Raw genomic sequence first — 23,186 nt, forward strand, 5'->3', positions numbered from 1 at the left:
TCCACATTTGGTGAGGTCATCTTGTTGCTTGAAATAGACCACAATGGGAATATTACACCCAGCAAATACTATACACTATAAACAATAGCTTATACTATATACTATAAACTGTACTGGGCTTCCCTGGTGACTCAGTGGTAAAGACTCTGCCTGCAATGCAGGAGACCCAGGTTGAAACCTTGGATGGCAACCCACTCTGGTACTCTTGCCTAGAGAATCCCATGGACAGATGAGCCTGGAGGGCTATAGTCATAGGGTTGCAAAGAGTCAGATATGACTGAAGCTACTAAGCAGCAACATCATAAACAATATAAACAATAACATAACTTACACTGTTTTGTTGCTAGTCTAGACTGAAGAAATGTACAGGTATAATTTCAATGATTCAGATTAAATCTTTTAAAAAAGTGGTGTTCACAGCCATCAGATTGTGACTAGCACATAAACGGATAGACTATCCTTTTCAGCCCTCAAAAACTTTCATCATCTGATTCTGCAACAAGGTCACTTGGGTTGCTGATAAACAAATGAAATTTCCCACCTACCTTTATTGTTTCATCTTGCAAATGTAAAGCTGATGTCAACCAATGTTCATTTCAGAACTATATCCATTAGTCAAGTAATGCTTGCAACAAATTGGTTGCAAGTATAAGAGTTTGGTAGGATTTCTTCAGTGGTCCAGTGGTTAAGACTGTGCTCCCAGGGCAGGGGGCCGAGATCTGATTCCTGGTCAGAGAACCAGGTCCCACATGCCACAGCTAAAGAACCCACTTTCCTCAATGAAGATCCCACATGTGGCAACTAAGACCTGGTGCAATGAAATAAAAAAAAGAGAGAGAATTTGGCAAAAATCAATGAAAGCATCCCATAATAAGCAACTGGCTCTAGGGAATCTCCAGTGAAGAGTGCGATATGTTTATTACTATTTAGAAAGATACAAGCTATACATATTTTGTGTCAGTAAAATTTATATTAAGCATAAGTATGTATATACACGAATGTTTTTTTGAAGCATTACCAATGCACAACTAAACAAGGCTTAGAGAGATTATATTGTCTAAGAGTACGCAGTGAGCAAATGCTACGGGCCCAAGGTGGGGATGAGAAGCAAGCACATGTCAGAGGAAGTGAGATTTTTTTCTCTCTGGGTCTCATTCTCACTGGCTAATGCCTTTCTTTTGAGACCCCCACCTCTATTTTCTATGCAATATCTTGCTTTTGTTTTCCTGATCCTTACTGAAAAGGATTGGTCTCATAAAATCACATCCCTGCCTCAATACTGACCCTCCTTCTTTTTAGATTCTACAATTAAATATGTATCAGTTCAGTTCAATTCAGTTCAGTTGCTCAGTCGTGTCCGACTCTTTGTGACCCCATGAATCACAGCACGCCAGGCCTCCCTGTCCATCACCAACTCCTGCAGTTCACTCAGACTCATGTCCATTGAGTCAGTGATGCCATCCAGCCATCTCATCCTCTGTCGTCCCCTTCTCCTCCTGTCCCCAATCCCTCCCAGCATCAGAGTCTTTTCCAAAGAGTCAACTCTTCGCATGAGGTGGCCAAAGTCCTGGAGCTTCAGCTTTAGCATCGTTCCTTCCAAAGAAATCCCAGGGCTGATCTCCTTTAGAATGGACAGGTTGGATCTCCTTGCAGTCCAAGGGACTCTCAAGAGTCTTCTCCAACACCACAGTTCAAAAGCATCAATTCTTCTGTGCTCAGCTTTCTTCACAGTCCAACTCTCACATCCATACATGACCACAGGAAAAACCATAGCCTTGACTAGACGGACCTTAGTCGGTAAAGTAATGTCTCTGCTTTTGAATATGCTATCTAAGTTGGCCATAACTTTTCTTCCAAGGAGTAAGCGTCTTTTAATTTCATGGCTGCAATCACCATCTGCAGTGATTTTGGAGCCCAGGAAGATAAAGTCTGTCACTGTTTCCACTGTTTCCCCATCTATTTCCCATGAAGTGATGGGACCGGATGCCATGATCTTCGTTAAATGTGTATAAGCCTAACCAAATCAGGTGTATGTGAGTCTTTTCTCATTTATTTCCCCAAGATCTGTCATGGTCAACCCTCTGCTTCTTTCTCTTTCTAATAACGTTTAACAAAGCAGACACAGATTTTTAAATAAGCCATTCCTTTGCTCTTTTTAAAGGAATGCCATTTCCAGACTAAACATGCCCTTTCAGTAATTCTGTACCATAGGAGCTAGCATTTAGAACAGGTGGGTGATCATTTTAACTTATGGCTTCTCCTTTACCATATAACAGCAATAAAATAATGAAAAAAGCTTTTATTTTTACTGAACTTTGAGTTTTATAATGTGCACTGCCACTGTTGTATCTTTTGGTCCTCATAATAGTGGTGAGATATGTAGGACAGATTTCGTTTAACCTAAGAGGAAATTGAAGCTTGGGATGATTAAAGGATGTCTCAACAGCTATGGCCCTATGGCATTATAACTCAGTCTTAACTTTCTGTCATCACAGCAACGTACACGCTGTAGTAGAGATGTGAACAAAATCCCTCAGGTTTATTGAGCAAGCCAAGGCGATAAAGAAGGATTGTGGAGTTTGAATAAATTGAGCCGCAAAAAGCCCATCAGTTCCTCACTACAGAAATAAGAGCAATTGGAAAGGAAAGAAAAGACATTGGAAGTAAAAGTTTGTTGCTTCCAAGTGATTTTTCTCGCAGAGATAAAATTTTCAGCTAACTGTGGAAAATCCCATTAATTCTTGATTTAAATTCACATCACACATGAGTTGATTCTTTTATGATAGAAACAGTAGAGAGGAAAGTCATTGAGAAGGTAACAGGTATTAGGTCACGTCTATGAGCAGTTACCATGTCCCAGATATTCCATTAGTGTTTTAAGTCCATCACATATTAACTCTTCAGAATATTCCTGTGAGGAATATTCCTATTCTCTATGATCATTCCAGTTTGTAGGTGAGGAAACCAAGGCTTAAAGAGATTAAATATTTTGCCTATTATCAGTCAGATAGCAAGTCTCAAACCCTAGGTTTGAACCCAAGTTTACCTAACTCCAGAACTTGTACTTAAAATTCCTATGCTAATCTAGAAAGAAAGTGAATTGCTTGTTGCTTCTTCTGACTGGACAGTTGATAGGTAACTCCAGGGGCAGTGTGAGCTCAGGTGTGGGCCCTGAGACATCTGTGTGGAGCTGTGTGTTGGGGACCAGTTAAGTCTACAAGAGGAACACAAGATTTACGTAGGTTGGCTTTGTTTTCTTAGGCAAATGGCATCATCTTTGAGCCCCAGTTTCTTCATTATGGTATATGCACTTTGGAGATGAATCACTGAGGTAAGCTGTTGTTAGACGGCTTAGTACTGGGATGCTTGAGGTGCTTGAGAAAGGCTACTGTATCCTTGCCCATTTTGGTCTTACATCATAGGAATGTTCACACCACAAAGGTTCAGGTGAGATATCCTACATGCAGAGTTGGACCTGGAGCCCAATATACCTCTGACAGTTGGTGGAGAGCTGCTCACATGTGTAGAAATGGCATTGCATGGTGTGTATGTGGGATCATTCAGAGATAAAACTATGCATTTTTCTTCACTTCCTCCTCTAAGACCTCTGTGATTTCATTCTCCGTGAAAACTTTCATAGCTATGGTCTGAATGCTATTGAAACTCAATATTTTTCACAATTATTTCTCCTTTCCCAAGGAATTTTCTTCTACTTCATCACTCAAACAGTAAAGAATCTGCCTGCGGTGCCGTAGACCCAAGTTCAATCCCTGGTTTGGGAAGACATCCTGGAGAAAGGAATGGCTACCCACTCCAGTATTTTTGCCTAGAGAATCCCATGGACAGAGGAGCCTGGTGAGCTACAGCCCAGGGGGTTGCAAAGAATCGAACACAACTGAGCGACTAACACTTTTACTTTCATTGCCTCAAAATTAAAATTAAATCATCCTAGTGTGAAGGAGAAATGAGTATGAATTTCAATTAACAAGCTGAGATTCAGGTCACCTGGATCATTGCTTCATTTTCTTACTTGACCTTTTGACCTTCAGCCTCCCCCAACATTCAGTTTCATTGTCCATGGAAATCCTTCTAAAACTCAAATATCATTTTGCTGATATTGCTTCAAGGTAAAGTCCAAACCACATCATCTTTAGAGCTTCAGTATCTTATCAAATCTCCAGTCTGGCTTCCTGACACTTTAATCACATCTATGATTCTCTTTACTTGCACTGAATTATTTGCGGTTTTTCTAATTCAGGTCTTTGCACATGTTATTTTATTCTTCCATTTTATTCTTCATACAAGAAGAGTATCACTGTATCCTGGATAAACCCAATCACAGGCCAATCAGTCTGTTGAGTTGCTTCATGACTTCTAACAGGTAAGTCTAGAGATAGAAATATCGGGACCATCTCATGGTGAGCCCACTTCAAATCAGTCACATATTACTCGTCTTTGTTTAGAAACAGAGAAATACTCATATTTTATTTGTACAGAAGAGACAACCTGAGTAACCGTGTGATTATTACAGATAAGCTACATTCCCAACTGCCACCACCCAACAAAAAGAGAAAGGTAAAGGAAGAAAAAAAAAAAGAGTAGTGAACCAAAATTTGTCTTCAGAATCCAGCACTTTTCCTTTTAAAAAAAACTTTATTTTTTTTACGGTGGGCAGGTAGGATCGTTCTGGACTTGTCTGGGCATATCTTACAAAATTATGTGCTGAAGTAGGTACAGCACATGTCTCCCTACTTTTTGGTCTATTTCTGGGTCTATTTCTTCCCATTCCTACAAAAGTAGTTTTCTGGGAATTGCTAATTTACTGAGAATGTTAAAGAGGACAGGACCTATGCCAATGACTGTCATTTTTTTTCAAATATAGTCGAGAATGGGCTAGAGAAGGCCTTTGATTGAATCCCATTACATACAACTTTCTGCTCTCTACAGACTGTTGAAGGAGGCAGACCGCTCCAGGGGAGGCAGTCCTTGTGGGAGGACTGGGAACCCCATCAGAAAAACTACTTCACCTCATTTCTGACTGGGATACTTCCTGCCCAGCCTGGAATCAGATATTGCCAAGACAGCTGCAGAAAAGAAACAAAAAGAAGAAAAATCCAACTTCTCAAAAGTAAACTACTACTATTTAAATGAGTTTGATCAAGTAGTTGAATTTGGACAGAGATTGAGTTTCCTGTGTAGAAAAAGCAACATGATTGCACAATACAGTGAGCAAGTCAGTTCCCAATGCCAAAGCACCTAGTGACTACATTTACTAGCTCTGACTGGGTGGATCTGGGATATGGGCTGGGTATTAGTTACATCCAGACGCTGCAAATTCTTTTAGGAGTTAACATGGATGACAACATCACAGTAGTCAGGTTGGGGCAGAGTGAAATCTAAAGTGCATTTAATTTCCTTTTGTGTTTTTTAAACTAGTAAATAGCCAATTTTTACAGCACTTGTATTTGCACTGATTATAGAAGCTAGGCCTGATTTAACAGAAAAGTGGAAAACTCAAGAAAGCATTCATGGAAAAAGCCATCCAGAGACTTGCCATTCAAAAATAATGAATTTAATAGTGACTATAAAAAATAATGTACTTTAATCCAGATGAGGAAGCATTCTTTTGGTACATATGAGATATATATATATATAGATATAGATATATATATATATATATATATGATACATATATGATATACATATCATACATATATGACATATATATCTCTGGCATGTGGGATCTTAGTTCTCCGACTAGGGGTCTAACCTGTGTCCCCTGCACTGGAAGCATGGAGTCTTAACCACTGGACCGCCAGGGAAGTCTCAAAGAAAGATACATCTTACTATGCAATAATTGCCCTCCTATTCTAATATTTTGGGAGGCTAGCATTCATTCAATACATAATCTTTAAGCTTCTGCTATGCTAGATCTTATACTAGCTATTGGGAAAATATAAAAGTTAAAGAAGGCTTCAGCTTAAACTGCCTCATTTCTTTGTGAGTGAATTCCAAAATACTCCTTACTGAAGACCAAATTGTTCCAGATACTAGTGATATAACAAAGAAAGAAAGGAAGACATCCCAGTTATGTGGAATTATCATGCTGATTGGGCAGACAGAAAGTAAACGCTAAACAAAGATACACTGTAACGTCAGGTTGTAACCGGCTCTAGAGAGAAACACTGGGGAGAGCGGGAAAACGTGGAGGGTAAGTGGCATTTGAACAGAAACAGGGAAGACTTGAGGGAGCAAAGCGTGCAGGCATTTGGGGAAAGGCATACGTAGCATGTTACAATTTGAAGAGAGATATAGACAGAAGCACAAGCAATCCCTATCGAAGAAAAGAGGAAGGCGAGGCGGTGGAAGCAAGAACATACTCATGACACAGCCCTGGAAGAGCAGCCCTTACCGGGTGCAGGGGGAAGACCTGGGGGCAAGGGTCACGGCTGGAAAGTCAGTGGAAATCACATTATCGTGAACTTGAATGTCAGAGATGAACTTCCTGCAGTAAAAAGTTGGTCCACCATTTCTTCCATCTCCAGAACTCTGTGATCAAATTGTTCTCTGTTTTGATTAAATCTAATTAGAAACAGCATAAATCAGAAGTCTTCATTGTCAAGAACACATTGCAAAGAAGTTGTGAAGGTCAGCATCCTAAAGAAACACTAAAGTAATGTTAGTCTTTTCCTGGATTCTTAAAAAAGCAATGAAAGAGAGCACATCACATATAGGACACCACAAAACTGCTTGCGTTTACAGAAATGTTTCTTTCTTCAGATGTCTCCTTCCCCACAGCCTCACACCACACAGCAGTGGCTCTGTTCTGCCTCTCCATGCTTCGTGGAGGCCTCAGAGGACACAGAGATTTCATTCGCATCTGCCGCTTGCCTGCACCTCTTCACAAATGGTATCATTTTAAGTGACTGCACTCTCAACCTGGCCATTTTCCACCTTGTGAAGTATAATCTTCTTTCACCATATTTTTCCCAAGAGAAGATTTTCTTCTTCTTATTGTTTATTGGTTGGAGGTGGCTCAGACGGTAAAGAATCTGCCTGCGGTGCGGGAGACCTGGGTTCGATCCCTGAGTTGGGAATATCTCCTGGAGAAGGGAAAGGCCACCCACTCCAGTATTCTGGCCTGGAGAATTCCATGGACTGTATAGTCCATGGGGTCACAAAGAATTGGACACAACTGAGCCACTTGCACTAACATAGTTGATTTACAAGGCTGTGTTAATTTCAAGTGTACAACAAAGTGATTCAAATATATATATATTCTTTTTCAGATTATTTTCCCTTATAGGTTATTACAAAATATTGAGTATAGTTCCTGAGAAGATAAGTCTAGTCAAAATGTTTTCTACTCCACTGAAGAAAAAATTTATCTTTACCAATTTTACATGTTGATAGAAATTTTTCCTCATAGTTTCATCTAAAATATATAACCAGTAAGACGTCTTGTCCCTAGGATTGTAATTCAATTTCTCAATAGCCACTACGATTTTTCTCCAACTTTGACTTGAAATGGAAAGGACCAGATATTTCTGTTTTTATTGTGCCTTGCTCTAGCAGGCAGGGCATCAGGTGAATTTACACTGTTTGCTTCATTCTAGAAGAGCTGTGAAGGCTGGACCTTGGGTCCCCAGTTCCTAATAGAAGGCTCTGAAATTGCCAGGACAATTGCCAGGACACAGAAGCAACGAAAATGTCCATTGATGGGGAAATGGACAATGAAGATGCGGTACTTATATAAATGGAATATTACTCAGCCTAAAAAAGAATGGCATAATGCCATTTGCAGGGACAGCGATGGACCCAGAGACTTTCATAATGAGTGAAGCAAGCCAGACAAAGACAATTATGATATTGCTTACATGTGGTATCTAAAAAAATGTTGAAGCTATTTACAAAATAGTCACAGATGTAGGAAACAAATTTAATGATTACCAAGGTATAAAGGGGCTGAGAGATAAATTGGGAGACTGGAATTGACGTATGAATAGTACTGTATATGAAATAGATAACTATTAATAAGAACCTGCTGTATAATGTAGGAAACTCTACTCAACACTCTGCAAATGACCTATATGGGAACAGAATCTGCAAAAGAGTGGATACATGTATATGGATCATTGATTCACTTTGGTACACAACAGAAACTAACACAGCATTGTAAATCAACAATACTCCAAAACAATCTTTTTTAATTGCCAAATTCACTACACTATTGCATTCAGAACAAATGAAGTAAATTAATAACTTTTAATGGAAAAATGTAACATAGGTCTTTACTGAAGTTATAAGCAAAGATGGGAAATTACATCACACAACACACAGAACAATTTCTTGTTAAATCTCTCTCACTCACACACACACACACACACACACAGCTTTTCCAGTCTTTTCCTCTTTCCCTATCCACCACCACCGTGCTCCTTCTTTTCCTCCTGCTAAGCAGAACTCTGATTTTGTTCCACCTTTTTGAAAACCCCGTGTCCTTGGCAGCCCTCTTTGAGGCTGGAAGGACACTGGAAAGTGGCTTTGATGGACTGCTCTGGTGGTGACTTGCAGGAGGCAACGTCCCATTGAAATGTCTTCTTTATAACTGTCAGCATAGCATTAGTGTCAGCATTTTGAAAAAAATCAGCAACAAAAAGTAACATTGTGGTTATCTTTAATAATGTTAACTAAAGCAAATGAATTAGACATCTTAACCACAATATTTTTAAGGCAAAGAACAACAAATAGGATCCTGCAGCATGGGTGAAATGGCAAGGACTTCTAAGACCATCCTTGACCTGGATAGAGTCTCTCCTGGGTGTCTGGGGTTTGACTTTCATTCCCAGTCTCCTAAATTGCCTTGAGATCCGGTCAAAACTCCTGAGTCTTCTGCTTCGTTATTCTTCTGCCTCCACAAGGAAACCTTTTTTGTTTCTAAACCTTAAATAGCTTCATTGACTTTCTTATGATTATAAAAAAATAAAGACTCATTATGGAAATTTGAAAACATATAAAACTCTAAGGAAATAATAAAAAAATACTATTGCCACCATAGACGACAACTGTTAACAATTTGGTATGCTGGTGGAGGTGATGGAATTCCCACTGAGCTATCTCAAATGCTAAAAGATAATGCTGTTAAAGTGCTGCACTCAATATGCCAGCAAATTCGGGAAACTTAGCAGTGGCCACAGGACTGGAAAAGGTCAGTTTTCACTCCAATCTCAAAGAAATGCAGTGCCAAGGAATGTTCAAACTACCACATAATTGCACTCATCTCACACACTAGCAAAGTAATGCTCATAATTCTCCAAGTAAGGCTTCAACAGTACGTGAACCAAAAACTTCCAGATGTTCAAGCTGGATTTAGGAAAGGCAGAGGAACCAGTGATCAAATTGCCAACATCCACTGGATCATACAGAAAGCAAGAGAGTTCCAGAAAAAAACATCTACTTCTGCCTCATTGACTATGCCAAAGGCTTTGACTGTGTGGATCACAACAAACTGTGGGCAATTCTTAAAGAGATGGGAATACCAGAACACCTCAGCTGCCTCCAGAAAAATCTGTATGCAGGTCAAGAGGCAACAGTTAAAATTGGGCATGAAACAACAGACTGGTCCCAAACTGGGAAAGGAATGTGTCAAGGCTATATATATTGTCACCCTGCTTATTTAACTCTATGCAGAGTACATCATGTGAAATGCCAGGCTAGATGAAGCATAAGCTGGAATCAAGATTGCCGGCAGAAATATTAATAACCTCATATATGCAGATGACACCACCCTTATGTCAGAAAGCGAAGAGGAACTAAAGAGTCTCTTGCTGGTGGTCAAAGAGGAAAGTGAAAAACTGTCTTAAAACTCAGCATTCAAAAAACGAAGATCATGGCATCTGGTCCCATCACTTCATGGTAAATAGATGGGGAAACAATGGAAAAAGTGACAGACTTTATGTTTTGGGGCTCCAAAATCACTGCAGATGGTGACTGCAGCCATGAAATCAAAAGACACTCACTCCTTGGAAGGAAAGCTTTGACAAACCTTGACAACATTTTCAAAAGCAGAGACATTACCGACAAAGGTCCATCTAGTCAAAGCTATGGTTTCTCCGTGGCTGTGAGAGTTGGACCATAAAGAACGCTGAGCACTGAAGAATTGATGCGTTTGAACTGTGGTGTTGGATAAGACTCTTGAGAGGCCCTTGGACTGCAAGGAGATCCAACCAGTCTGTACTAAAGGAAACCAGTCCTGAATATTCATTGAAAGGACTAATGCTGAAGCTGAAGCTCCAATACTTTGGCCACCTGATGTGAAGAACTGACTCATTTGAAAAGACCCTGATGCTGGGAAAGATTGAAGGCGGGAGAAGAAGGGGACAACAGAGGATGAGATGGTTGGATGGCATCATTGACTCAATGGACATGCATTTCAGCACGCTCCAGGAGTTGGTGGTGGACAGGGAGGCCTGGCGTGCTGAGTGACTGAGCTGAACTTATGCCCCATTTAAGAAAATACGTGTGTGTGTGTGTGTGGGAGGGTAAATATAGATATACTTTTTTGTAATCGCTAATATTTTTCCATGTCAATAAAAATATCTACATGATGTTTATTTTTCTCTTTAAAATATTTTGTGATAAAGTATCTTTGAAATTAAAGATTAGTGTGTGTTCATTGTAATGAGTGAGACAATCCAAAGAGATGAAAATAAATAATCTCCTTTAGTTTCTTTATTCCTTGTCTTCTGAATCACACCAATTAAAAATAAATCCTTGACTTCCAGTTCTGTAGAAACTGGAAGAAATAGAAAATTGATATAGAAACTTTCCATGCCTTCCAAAATAAAATAAGAACCTCAGCCTCTGAAAGATAGAAAGTACCCCTGCCATATATATAAATAGCTGTTGAGCTGTCAATAACTTTGCAGCTGATATACATACACATATACACACACACATATATGTATATGGGGATTCCCTGGTGGTTCAGAGGTAAAGAATCTACCTGTAATACAGGAGATGCAGGAGACGTGGGTTCAATTTGATCCCGTGGTGGAGGAAATGTCAGCACATTCCAGTACTCTTGCTTGGAAAATTCCATAGACAGAGGAGACTGGTAGGTATAATCCATGGGGGTCACAAAGAGCCAGACAACCACAGTGACTAAGCACACACACACACACACACACACACACACACACACACACATATATATACATATATATATGTAAAACTGTCAATAACGGTTGAGCTATCAATAACTTTGCAGCTGATACCAAAAAATTTGGCTGCCTAGGGTCAAACGATGCAGGTGTGCTAAGGCCTACAAGTTGATACATATAGTATCACTCAAGTAATTTGTTGCCCTCAAGTTAAGAATAACAAATGTCCTTTAATTTAAATAACTGATAATTGGATTTGTTACACCCTTCCTCTAATTTTTTTTTAAGATTTTTTATGCGGGCCATTTCTAAATTCTCTATTGACTGTTGCAATTGTGCTTCTGTTTCATATTTTGGTTGCTTGCTCACTAAGCATGTGGAATCTCAGCTCCTCTACCCAGGATGGAACCTGCACCCCCTGCATAGGAAGATGAAGGCTCAATCACTGAACAGCCAGAAAGTCCCCTTCATTTTATATACAGACATTTATGTGTGTGTACATATATATAATATGTATGCCTTTAGAAATACACAGCTTTGAATGCTATGTTTTTCTCCAGCTTTGTGCTTAATCAGGCTTCCCTGGTGGCTCAGACAGTAAAGAACCTGCCCACAGTGCAAAAGACGCAGGTTTGATCCCTGGGTCGGGAAGATTTTTCTATGTTTTTCTCCAGCTTTACTGAAGTACAATTGACAAGTAAAAATGAGCATATTTAGGCTGCAAAAAAAAAAAAAAAAAGAAAAAGAAAAAGCCCACAAAAAATAAATCCTTGAAAATGAAGTTTCTGAAGGAGCTGCCCAACAAGTCAAATAGTGATAATTGGTTATCTGAGTATGGGGTATCTGGGGCATCCAAATCCACTTAGTCACCTTCAGTGGCTTTTAGAATGTTAGTTTTCGAATCTATCCTGAGTATGGGATTAGGTCAAGTTGTAGTACCACACAGCTCATCACTCTTACCAAAATTTAGCCATTATTCTTCAGGTCATAACAAGACTTTCTTTCATTTCCAGAATTCTGAAAACAGGTGATTTTGACAGTTTGTGACAATATTCTCATAGCTTTTCTGATGAAGTAGATTCTAAAGCTCCTTACTCCACCAAAACTGTGGTCAGAAGCTTTCAGTAATATTTTAATAAAAATTGTTAAGATATTTTTTTCAGAATACAGCTATCTGTGTTCCAAAAATTTCAGTATGGGGTACTTTTCTGTTTGTTACTTTAAATAATTTATATTCATTATTGAACCTGGGCTTTTTAGGGGGAAGTGCTTCAGATTCTCCACGTATATACTGTCTTGATATCTTTATTTTAGTTTTATTGTATTAAGGAAAAACTGTGACTTAGTCTTTCTTTTTGTATGTTCACTGAAGTTTTCTCTGTGGACACTTCTATGAATAAATAACTTTCTGCACATGTCCCTGGAAAAGAATTGTATATTTTTTGTGTATAAACATGATGACATCGACATTATTAGTCTATGCAATAGATAGTCTTATCAGCCTCATTTTACAAGAGACATTCAGGCACAGATGCAGTGTTGACGTCACTTGCCCAGAGTCATATATTATAGAATAGAGGAGACGGGATTCAAGAGAAGGCATTTCAATTTCTGAGTCACTATTTTATCTGCTACCACATACTCAGGAAATATTTTTGAATGAATGAATGAATGAGTGATGGGACTTGAAATGGCCAAAAACGATATGAAAAACTGCTTTGCTCACATTTGGAAAAATGCAGATCAAAACTGGGGTAGATAAGAATTTGCATATCAAATTAACTTGATTTTGAAGAAGAGTCTGATATTGAGGACGTAGGTCCATTCAGGACTCTCATGTTTTACTGATAAGAATATAATTCGTTACTATTTTATTTGGATAAGCAATCCCTGTCAAATTAAAATTTTATATAGGGCAAAAGATACACTGTACAATGTCAAGAATCAAGACTGTGGAAAACGTTTGCCACATTGTTATATATCTGAAAGTGAAAGTGTTAGTCCCTTAGTCCTGTCTGACTCTTTGTGACCCCATGGACTGTAGCCCTCTAGGCTCCTCTGTGCATGGGATTCTCCAGGCAAGAATACTGCAGGGGATTGCTATTCCCTGCTCTAGTGGGTCTTTCTCACCCAGTGATTGGACCCAGGTCTCCTGCATTGCAGGTGGATTCTTTACTGTCTGAGCCACCAGAGAAGCCCATTGTATACCTAAACATTACAAACTCGTAACCTTTCTGAAAGTGAAAGTCGCTCAGTCGTGTCTGACTCTTTGTGACCCCATGGATGGTAGCCCACCAGGCTCCTCTGTCCATGGGGATTTTCCAGGCAAGAATACTGGAGTGGGGACCTGTTCCTTTCTTCAGAGGATTTTCCCAACAAAGGGCTCGAACCCAGGTTGCCCACATTGCAGGTAGATTCTTTACAATCTGAGCCACCAGAGAACCAAAAGTAAGAATGCGATATATTTGGGTGCTGTTCTTGCAGGCTGAGAGCATGCTTGATGGAAGATGGAAGATCCATTTGATTTGCTCATCTATGTTTTGCTAATGTCAGTACATATGTTCTCCTGTTTATGCAATCAAGTATATTTATAGCTTCCTTTGTGAGTCTAGGTTTCCTGTCTTCCTTAAGAAAATCTTTCCCACCTAACATTTACATACATGACTTAAATGTTCCTCTGCTGGAATACTGATCTTCCCTGGGCAATTCTGGCTTCTCAGACCTTCTGACTTGAACTGAAATCTACAATATTTGCACTCTGGGTCTCAGGCTTTCCAACCACACCACCTGCTTTCCTGGGTCTCCAACTTATAGTCAGCAGGTAGTGGGACTTCTAAGCCCCCATCATCCCCCGAGCCAATGCTTTACAATAAATCTGTCTCTCTATGTACATCTCCTATTGGTTCTGTTTCTCTGAGGGCCCTGACTACTACAGTGACTTACTACATTTCCAGGAATTTATGAGGGCTTTTCAAAGTCCCCTATAAACATCTTATTTCTCTTTTTTTCCTTTTAAGATTTTGGTCAGCCTTTGTCAGTTCCAACTGGAAATTCTGTCCCAGGCAGCTGCAATGGACAATTGCCACTGTTTTTTTTTTTTTTTTTTTTTCTCTCTCCAATCAATGAACTACAAATAAGGCTATTCAGACAGAGCAGCTGAATCAGGCCAATTAAAGCTAAATCCTGAAAACGAAGCTTTTCAACAAGCTGCCCAACAGGTCAAATAGTAATGATTATCGATTACCTGGGTATGGACTGTCTGGGGCATGCCAAACCCATTCAGGTACCTAGAGTGGCTTTTAGGAAGTTGGTTTTCAAATCTATCCTGAGTATGGTATTAGGTCAAGATGTAATGCTACACAACTCATCGTTCTTACCAAAATCTAGCCATTTTTCTTCAGATTGTAACAAGACTTTCTTTCACTTCCAGAATTCTGCGAAAAGGTGATTTTGACAGTTTTTGACAATATTCTCATTGCTTTTCTGAAGAAGTGGATTCTTAAGCTCCTTACTCCACCATTCCTGTAGTCAGAAGCCTTCAGTAATATTTTAATAAAAATTGTTAAGACATTTTTTTTTCCTGAGTACATTTTACCTGTGTCCCAAATCTTTCAGTATGGGGTGCTTTTCTATTTGTTGCTTTAAATGATTCATATCCATTATTGAACCTGGACTTATTTGGGGGAAGTGTTTCAGATTTTCCGTGTATATACTCTCTTGATTCTTTGGTTTTATTGTATTAAGGAAAAGCTGTGACTTTTTCAGTCTTTCCTCTTGTGCATTATTAAGGTTTTCTTTGTGGACAGTTCTATGAATACTTTTGCACATGTCTCTGGAAAACCAATTGTATGCTTTTTTGTGTATAAATAAGATGACATCAATATCATCAATTGAATAATACTATCAGTGTGTGCTCAGTCACGTCTGAATCTTTGTGGCACCATGTATTGTAGCCTGCTAGGCTCCTCTGTCCATGGAATTTTCCAAACAAGAATACTGGAGTGGGTTGCCACTTCCTACTCTAGAGGATCTTCCCGACCCAGGAATTGAACTCACATCTCTTGCATCTCCTGCATTGGCAGGCGGGTTCTTTACCACTAGTGCCAACTGGGAAGCCCAATCCTATCAGAATATTAGCCAAAGACTATACATTGTTGACGATATAATACAAGGGCTTCCCAGATGGCTCGGTGGTAAAGAATCCACACGCCAATGCAGGAGATGCAGGTTTTATCCCTAGGCCAGGAAGATCCCCTGGAGAAAGAAGTGGCACCCCACTCCAGTGTTCTTGCCTGGGAAATCCCATGGACAGAGCAGCCTGGAGGGCTACAGTCCATGGCGTCACAAAGAGCTGAACATGACTGAATGACTAAACAATAACAACAAAGGATAAACTTCCCATTTAATTCACAATATAAAAATTTGCTTAACTTTATAGAAAATTTTTCTTTCTGTTTAATACATAAACATTGTAAACGTTTGTGTCTACCTGAGACCTTTTCTTTCATAAGAACCTCTTGTATTTTAATGTTTCCTGCTTTGGCCCTTAGGGACTCTCCTGCATGTAACATGCATCTAATATCACTACCGCCACTCTTGCTTTCTTAGTTGAATTGGTCAGGCACGTATCTGTGTACCCTTTATTTCCACTCTATTTTGTTCATAGTTTTCTTTTGCCAAAGTTTTAACCTATTTTGCTGATAGATTTATGGCTCTTTCAATCATTTTTGTTTTTAACAATGTCATCAAAGAGATGCATATTAAGTAACAACAACAAAGAAATAAATCTTTAGGTCTTCATAAAGCACCAGAGAAACCCAATTCCTGGACTTGCTATCTCATGATTTTTATATAAATTGAATACTATTGCCAAATTTAAAATAACCTCGAGTAGAATTGGATTGCAAATTCAAGAAATCAGTGGCCTGCAAAAGAATAGAGCAGTTGGAATGCCTTTATTAAGCTGATAGATGATATTAAAAATTACAAGTTTTTTTTCTCAATGTGGTTGTTTTATTTAAAGCCTAAAAAGTAATCTATTGAGAAAGCTTAAGTATTTTACAAAGATTATTTCATTTAATTTTCACAAAAAGCCCTCACATGAGCTGGTATATATTAAATATTCAATAAATGATAACCAGTTTTATTACTACTACTAATAGTTTATGATTAAGAGCATCCTGTGAGGAAGGTTGTGATTCTATGTGAAGAGGGTAAGTGACTTGATTTGGTTCACTGGTTAGTTAATTGTAGAATAATTCAAGTTTTGTTCATCTTATTCCAAATCCAATTCTTTCCCTTCCTTGTTTAGTAGCTTTACAAAGGAAAAAAAAATGTAAAACGTTGAGAAGTCTATGAGTCCCATTTTGCACATAATCACTACAATTACTGAAGAATACTTCTATATAAAGGAAAATACTTCTGATTGTTTATTTTGAGTGAGTCTAAACACTGCTTATTCACTGTTCTGACTGTGTATGTACTAATTCCCAGTGGTTATGACAGGACTTCTGTGTAGTATATTGTATTCTGACAATTCGCAGGACTTTTTTAAACAATGAACTCTTCCCTGAGAAAAGACAGTTATATCTATCACCCTAAGAATAAACACACACTCCTGGTATGGCAGCTACTATTTCCACTGCTTCCAGGAGCCTCCTTGCTCTTCTGGAGCTATCCTAGAGGATGCTTCTCCAAAAACCCAACTCACTTGCAAACCTTTTTTTTTTTTTTGCTGCGCAGTGTGACATGTGGGGTCTTAGATCCCCTACCAGAAATGGAACATGTAGTGGAAGCGTGGAGTCTTAACCATTGGACCGCTGGGGAAGTCCTCACTTGCAAATCTTGTATAAACCTTCCCTGAGACTTCATTCTCCAAAACGCTTTCCTCATGTTCACAGCAGAGACTTAAACTGATCCCCATTCTTCTACTCTCTCCAAATAACAATTTCTCTTCCTTCCTATCCCAACCCTTGTCTAATTCCACTAGGCCTGATTTAATCACCCTTATTGGATAAGAACTTCTCTAACCCTTTGAATACACATCAATCACTGAAGTGTGGAAAAGTCCATATCATATTTTTGTATTCTATCACCCCAAATAGAGTGCAATCCTCACACACAGGAACTGTCATTATCTGTCATCCCACAAAAATTTGAATTACACACAGTAGTTTCAAAATAAAATTTAAGTTAAAAAATAAGTTTGAAGAGCTCTTGGCATAGTATGATGGTTAAGTTTAACAATGTCCTATAGATTTGGGGTGGTTGTATTTTTGTGCACACACACACACACACAAATTGGTTCATGTAGTTATAAAATGCAGTAGAAATCAACAAGAGGAAGAAAATTCATATAAACATTTTTTAACCATATACAAACTTCACTTAAGAATTTAAATATCATTAAACATCAAACCAGAGCTTTGCCTCCTGACTAATCAGAGTGAAAAGGAGAAGTGAGACCATTTTCTTTAATTATATACAATTTCAACCTGGCCTTCTACTAATTCTGTATTGATTATAAAAAATGAGATATATCAACATCATGTTCAGTCATTCAGTCGTGTCTGACTCTTTGTAGCCCCATGGACTGTAGCCCACCAGGCTCCTCTGTGCATGGGATTCTCCAAGAAAGAATACCAGAATGGGTTGCCATTTCATCCTCCAGGGGATCTTCCCAACCCAGGGATCAAACCTGTGTCTCCTGCATCTCCTGTATTGGCAGGTAGATTCTTTACCACGGTGCCACCTGGGAAGCCCATAAAATTACGAACATATTTGTAATTAGTCTGTGTAAGTGATTGGCTAACCATATAGATCAAGATATAAAGGAATATAGATATTTTAATAGAAAATGCTGTATAACTTAACCCAAATTTCACTTTAAATTTTAGTAGGTTTCTGGTTTCTAAACAACCTTAATCAATTGGCTTACAGTCCCCAAATTCTTGTAGTAAAGCCAGGACTTAAACTTCAGAACTCTTAGTTCTTCACGAAAGTAGTAGAGACTGATTATTTGTGAATTTCTGGTGTGATGGCATTAGGAGGTGGGACCTTTGCGGGGTCCTGAAGGGAGACCCCTCAAGAATGGGATTAGTGTCCTTATAAAAGAGACCCCGAATGTTCCCTCAACCTTCCCACGTGTGAGGACACAGCAAGAAGACAGCGGACTCTGAACCGGAAAGCGGGTTCGTACTGGACACCAGAGCTGCAGGGGTGTTGGTTTTCAACTTTCTAGTCTCTAGAGCTGTGAGAAATAAATTTTTGTTGTTTATAAGCCATCCAGTTTATGGTGTTGTATTACAGTAGCCTCAAGAGACAGGCAGCCTGATGTAAAAATCTGATGTACGCAGGCTCATGGTAGACTTTTGTATTCATTATTATTTTAAAATATCTATCTATCTGTGGGCGCACTGGGTCTTCGCTGGTGCATGAGGGCTTTCTCTAGTTGCAGGGAGCAGGGGCTGCTCTCTAGTGCAACGTGCGGGCTTCTCATTGCGATGGCTTCTCTTGTTGGGAAGCATGAGCTTTAGGGCGCTAGGGCTTCAGTAGGTGGGGTACGTGGGCTTAGCTGCTTCTTGGCACGTGGGGTACGCCCTGATCAGGGATCAACCCGTGTTCCTTGCGTTGGCAGGTGGATTCTCGACTGCTGGACCACCGCGGCAGTCCTTTTATATTTATTATCAACAAGTCTTTATCTCTTTGCTTTCAGTTAACGTGAAAACAGCCCATTCTGACATCACATCTACTTCTTTTCCTTTGTGTTCTAACAGTAAGAGCAAATATGTACTATTGGTTTCTTTTCAACTCCTCGTTTCCATCCATATTTCTCTCTGTGTTTGTCCACATTATGTAACCACATTTGTAGATGTCTTCACTGTTTTGACAAGACTTTATTTCTTTTCATTCTTTTCAAAATTTCTAAATATACTGACATCTTTAAACCACACTATAAAATGATTTTATGTTAATAATTCTACCGTTCCAATGTTCTTTAAACATTTGGGAAAATGCTTGGTCCTGTCATGCCTCCAGTTTGCCTCATTTAATCTCATACGCAAAGAGTTTTGAACACCTGTTATGTGCCAATTACTGGTAGGATACCATTTGTTTCAAACACACATGCTTTCCCATGGAAGAGCTTGGCATGCGCTCTTCTTGATGTTTCCAAAACCTTTGTCACTGTGGAAATATCATTTGTTCTCAGCCCAGAGAGGTGCTGTGAAAATGCTTTGGTTAAAATATAAAAATCAAAGGTATTTTGTGCTGCTTCTGCTGCTGGGTGATTATAGATAACTTGACCATCCTTGCCCGTTCACACTGCCTTTCTAGCTTCTGAAGACGCAGTTTCATTATATGCCTACACTGTCCAATGAGTTACTGGCTGGAGGTCCTTTTGAGTGACAGCCTCCTAGTTCTATAGCAATAGTTAGTCTGATCGGAAGAAGCAAACTGTTGGAATTATTAGACTCAGCAATGATAAACCTGTGTGTAACACTCCACCAAAGACTGGCCCTTGAACTCTCTTTTTCGGTGCACTCTGCAGGTCAGATACGGGATCTAGTAGTAACCAAAGAGCCAGCAGCTTGAAGAGGAGTTATTTAAGCAGCTCTCTTCATGCTACAACAATCTGGGACCCATCTGTGCTCACAGTTGAAGTATTCCTTTAGTTAAAAGGAAGATTCTTTCCCTTGTTAAAATGGCAGCTAGTTTGGGATCATTAATTTATTACCTCCTCCCTCACTCCAGCATCCTCAAAAGAGATAAATGATCACAGTCTCATGTCTGGTGAGGAGTGTGTGCTAAGTTGCTTCAGTCATGTCTGACTCTTTGTAACCCCATGGACCGTAGCCTGCCAGGCTCCTCTGTTCATGAGACTCTCCAGGCAAGAATACTGGAGTGGGTTGCGATTTTCTCCTCCAGGGGATCTTCCAGACCAGGGTCCATGGGTCTCCTCATTGTAGGCAGATTCTTTACTGTCTGGTGAGGAGGGAGATGGTGAAATGCTAAGATGGGACCTAAGACCCCAGCAGCAGACCAGCAATATTCCTGAAATACTGTGTGAAGATTCTTCAGATCTTGAAGTGATTAAATATCTGGTAACTATCTGTTGTAAATATTTAAAGTAAATATAAGATTAATCAACAAGTATATTTATAAAGTATAAAAAGTAGAGACATTACTTTGCCAACAAAGGTCCGTCTAGTCAAAGCTATGGTTTTTCCAGTAGTCATGTATGGATGTGAGAGTTGAACTATAAAGAAAGCTGAGCACCAAAGAATTGATGCTTTTGAACTGTGGTGTTGGAGAAGTCTCTTGCGAGTCCCTTGGACTGCAAGGAGATCCAACCAGTCCATCCTAAAGGATGTCAGTTCTGAATATTCATTGGAACGACTGATGCTGAGGCTGGAACTCCAATACTTTGGCCACCTGATACAAAGAACTGACTCACTAGAAAAGACCCTGATTCTGGGAAAGATTGAAGGCAGGAGGAGAAGGGGATGACAGAGGATGGGACGGTTGGATGGCATCACCAACTCAATGGACAAGAGTTTGAGCAAACTCCAGGACATGGTGATGGACAAGGAAGGCTGGAGTGTTGCAGTCGGGGGTCACAAAGAGTCGGACGTCACAAAGAGTCGGACATGACTGAGCAACTGAATTGAACTGATAAAACTACTCATTTAGTTTATATTTTCAACTCTAAATTTAAAAGAGGTTATAAGTGCTGTTATGTTTAGGACTCAGGAGTCATACATTTGTTTACAATAATAGTAATAATATCGATGAAGGGACTTCCCTGGTGGCTTTGTGGCTAAGGCTTCCGTGCTCTCAATGCAGGGGTCCTGGGTTCCATCCCTGGTCAGGGAAGTATATCCCACAACTAAGAGTTTGCAAGATGCAATTAAGACCAGGCGCAGTCAAATAAATAGATAATTATTTAATAATAATAATATTGATGAAAAGGTGAAAGTAAAAATTATGTAGAGCGAAAAAGAATCAGAAGAGTGCTGAGACTACATGCTTCAGAGAAATGATCCCAAAAGGTTCTTAATCCCTTTATGTGTGGCTACTTATTTTTGTTGTTGCTGTTTTTTAGTCTCCCAGTGATGTCCGACTCTTTGCGACCCCATAGGCTAACCCACCAGGCTCCTCTGTCCATGGGATTCTCCAGGCAAGAATACTGGAGAGGGCTGACGTTACCTTCTCTAGTGCCACTCATAACACATTTTAAGTAAGTATTTTAACCATGTAAGTGTTTAAACAATGAGAGAAATCTGTCGAGACCATCTTGAGAAATGCCGAGATGCTAAGAGCAGTTTTCTCTCTAGTACTTTAGAAGGGCTTAGGTTCAGTTTTCCTTGCGAGTGTACTGGAAGGAAGAAAGCTTCTAGGGAGCTGGACTCTCTCTGTGGAAAACTAGACATACTCCAGACAGACGGGCTTTGCTCTACGTATAGAGCTGTCTCTCTGGGACTAATTTTTTAATGGGCTCTAGGACTTTTTGACAGTGTGAATTCTCATCTGTTGTTAATCACCATGCAGATTAATGTGTACTTTGACTTCAGTACCTATTTTTCATCTCTGTGAAAAGCAACACAAGGGAACATGGAGCATGAAGGATGGAGAAGGTGGAAAACATTTGGGAGGATTTCTGTGAATTTTTATAAAGTGAAAAAATAATGCTCCAAATGTTATTTTGAGTTATCTTGTATTTGTGTTAGAAAAGGAATAAAATGAGCAGATAATTTTCGGAGGACGCATTCATGCAGTCTTGTACATCCATGAAATAATGAATATAAGTGGAATTGCTGAGAAGTCATACACTGCACTGGAATTCTGCACTCACTCTTTGATTTTTCTCCATTCTGCAGAAAACTTCTTTATAATCGGACTGGGACAGTACTTGGTTTGGTTGGCGGTGGTTTAGTTGCTAAGTCATGTCTAACTCCTGTGACACTATGGATTATAGCCCTCCAGGCTCCTCTGTCCAGGGGATTTCCCAGGCAAGTTTGCTGGAGCAGGTGGCCATTTGGTTGTTTAATTTTAAAATTGGAATAAAGTGAGAAATCACTTAAACATGACAAGGTCATGACTTGGAAAATATGCTTCAAATTAATATATAGTAGTGTATATATCTTCACAACAGTTGATATCAGGACTAGAACCCACTTGATGGATGTGTGTGGGTGTGTGCATGCGTACATGTTTGTTTCCTTTGGATGTCAGGATTTTTTGTATAAATTATATCCAGCATTCATTATTAAGATCTTATTCAATCATTAAGATCTCCAGTTTCAATTTCTTTAAAAGATATTTGGAATTTAAAGATAGGAGAAAAGCTATCTGGGAGTAGAAGTATTCTAGAGTTTGAATTTTTCCTCATTCATTCTCACTTAATAAGATTTTCTTTAATGAACTGCCTCTGGCAGGCTTTTTTTTCCAAAGCATTGAACTTAGTCCCATGAAAACAAATTTCCTTCCACACTCAACTTTTATCACTTTGAATACTTATTAAAATCAAGTCATTAAAATAACAAATAACCCTCCACAAACAACCTTGGAAGAGAAAAATCAAAACTCTAAAACTATCTCTTGGTGTGAAAAGCAATGTATTGGCATGAAGGGTACTCTGACCTTCTTTGAAGGATTTGCCTGTCAATCTGGGAGGTGGTTAAGTAAAGGTCACTTACCAGAGCTTTCTATCATATGTAATACCATAATTGAAGAGGAATACATTCATTTTAAATGTAGTTGGTGGGGAAAACTTTATAAATCACAATATCCTATCCTACCAACTGCAAAAGGGGAAAATCCTTCCCTTCAAAGACTTTATTATTTCCTCTCTTATTAATTAAATGCTAATAATACTGAGTGGATAAAATCAAACAATTTTGCAAAAAGGTATGACAAGGTGATTTAGCATGCTAATTTAGGAGACTATCCATCTAATGTAATCTTGAATAGGTAGATGTTGACTTATTACTAAATGTCAATTATATTATCTCTATAGATAGATTC

The sequence above is a fragment of the Budorcas taxicolor genome, chromosome 21, assembly GCF_023091745.1.
Source record: "Budorcas taxicolor isolate Tak-1 chromosome 21, Takin1.1, whole genome shotgun sequence".
NCBI lineage: Eukaryota > Metazoa > Chordata > Mammalia > Artiodactyla > Bovidae > Budorcas > Budorcas taxicolor.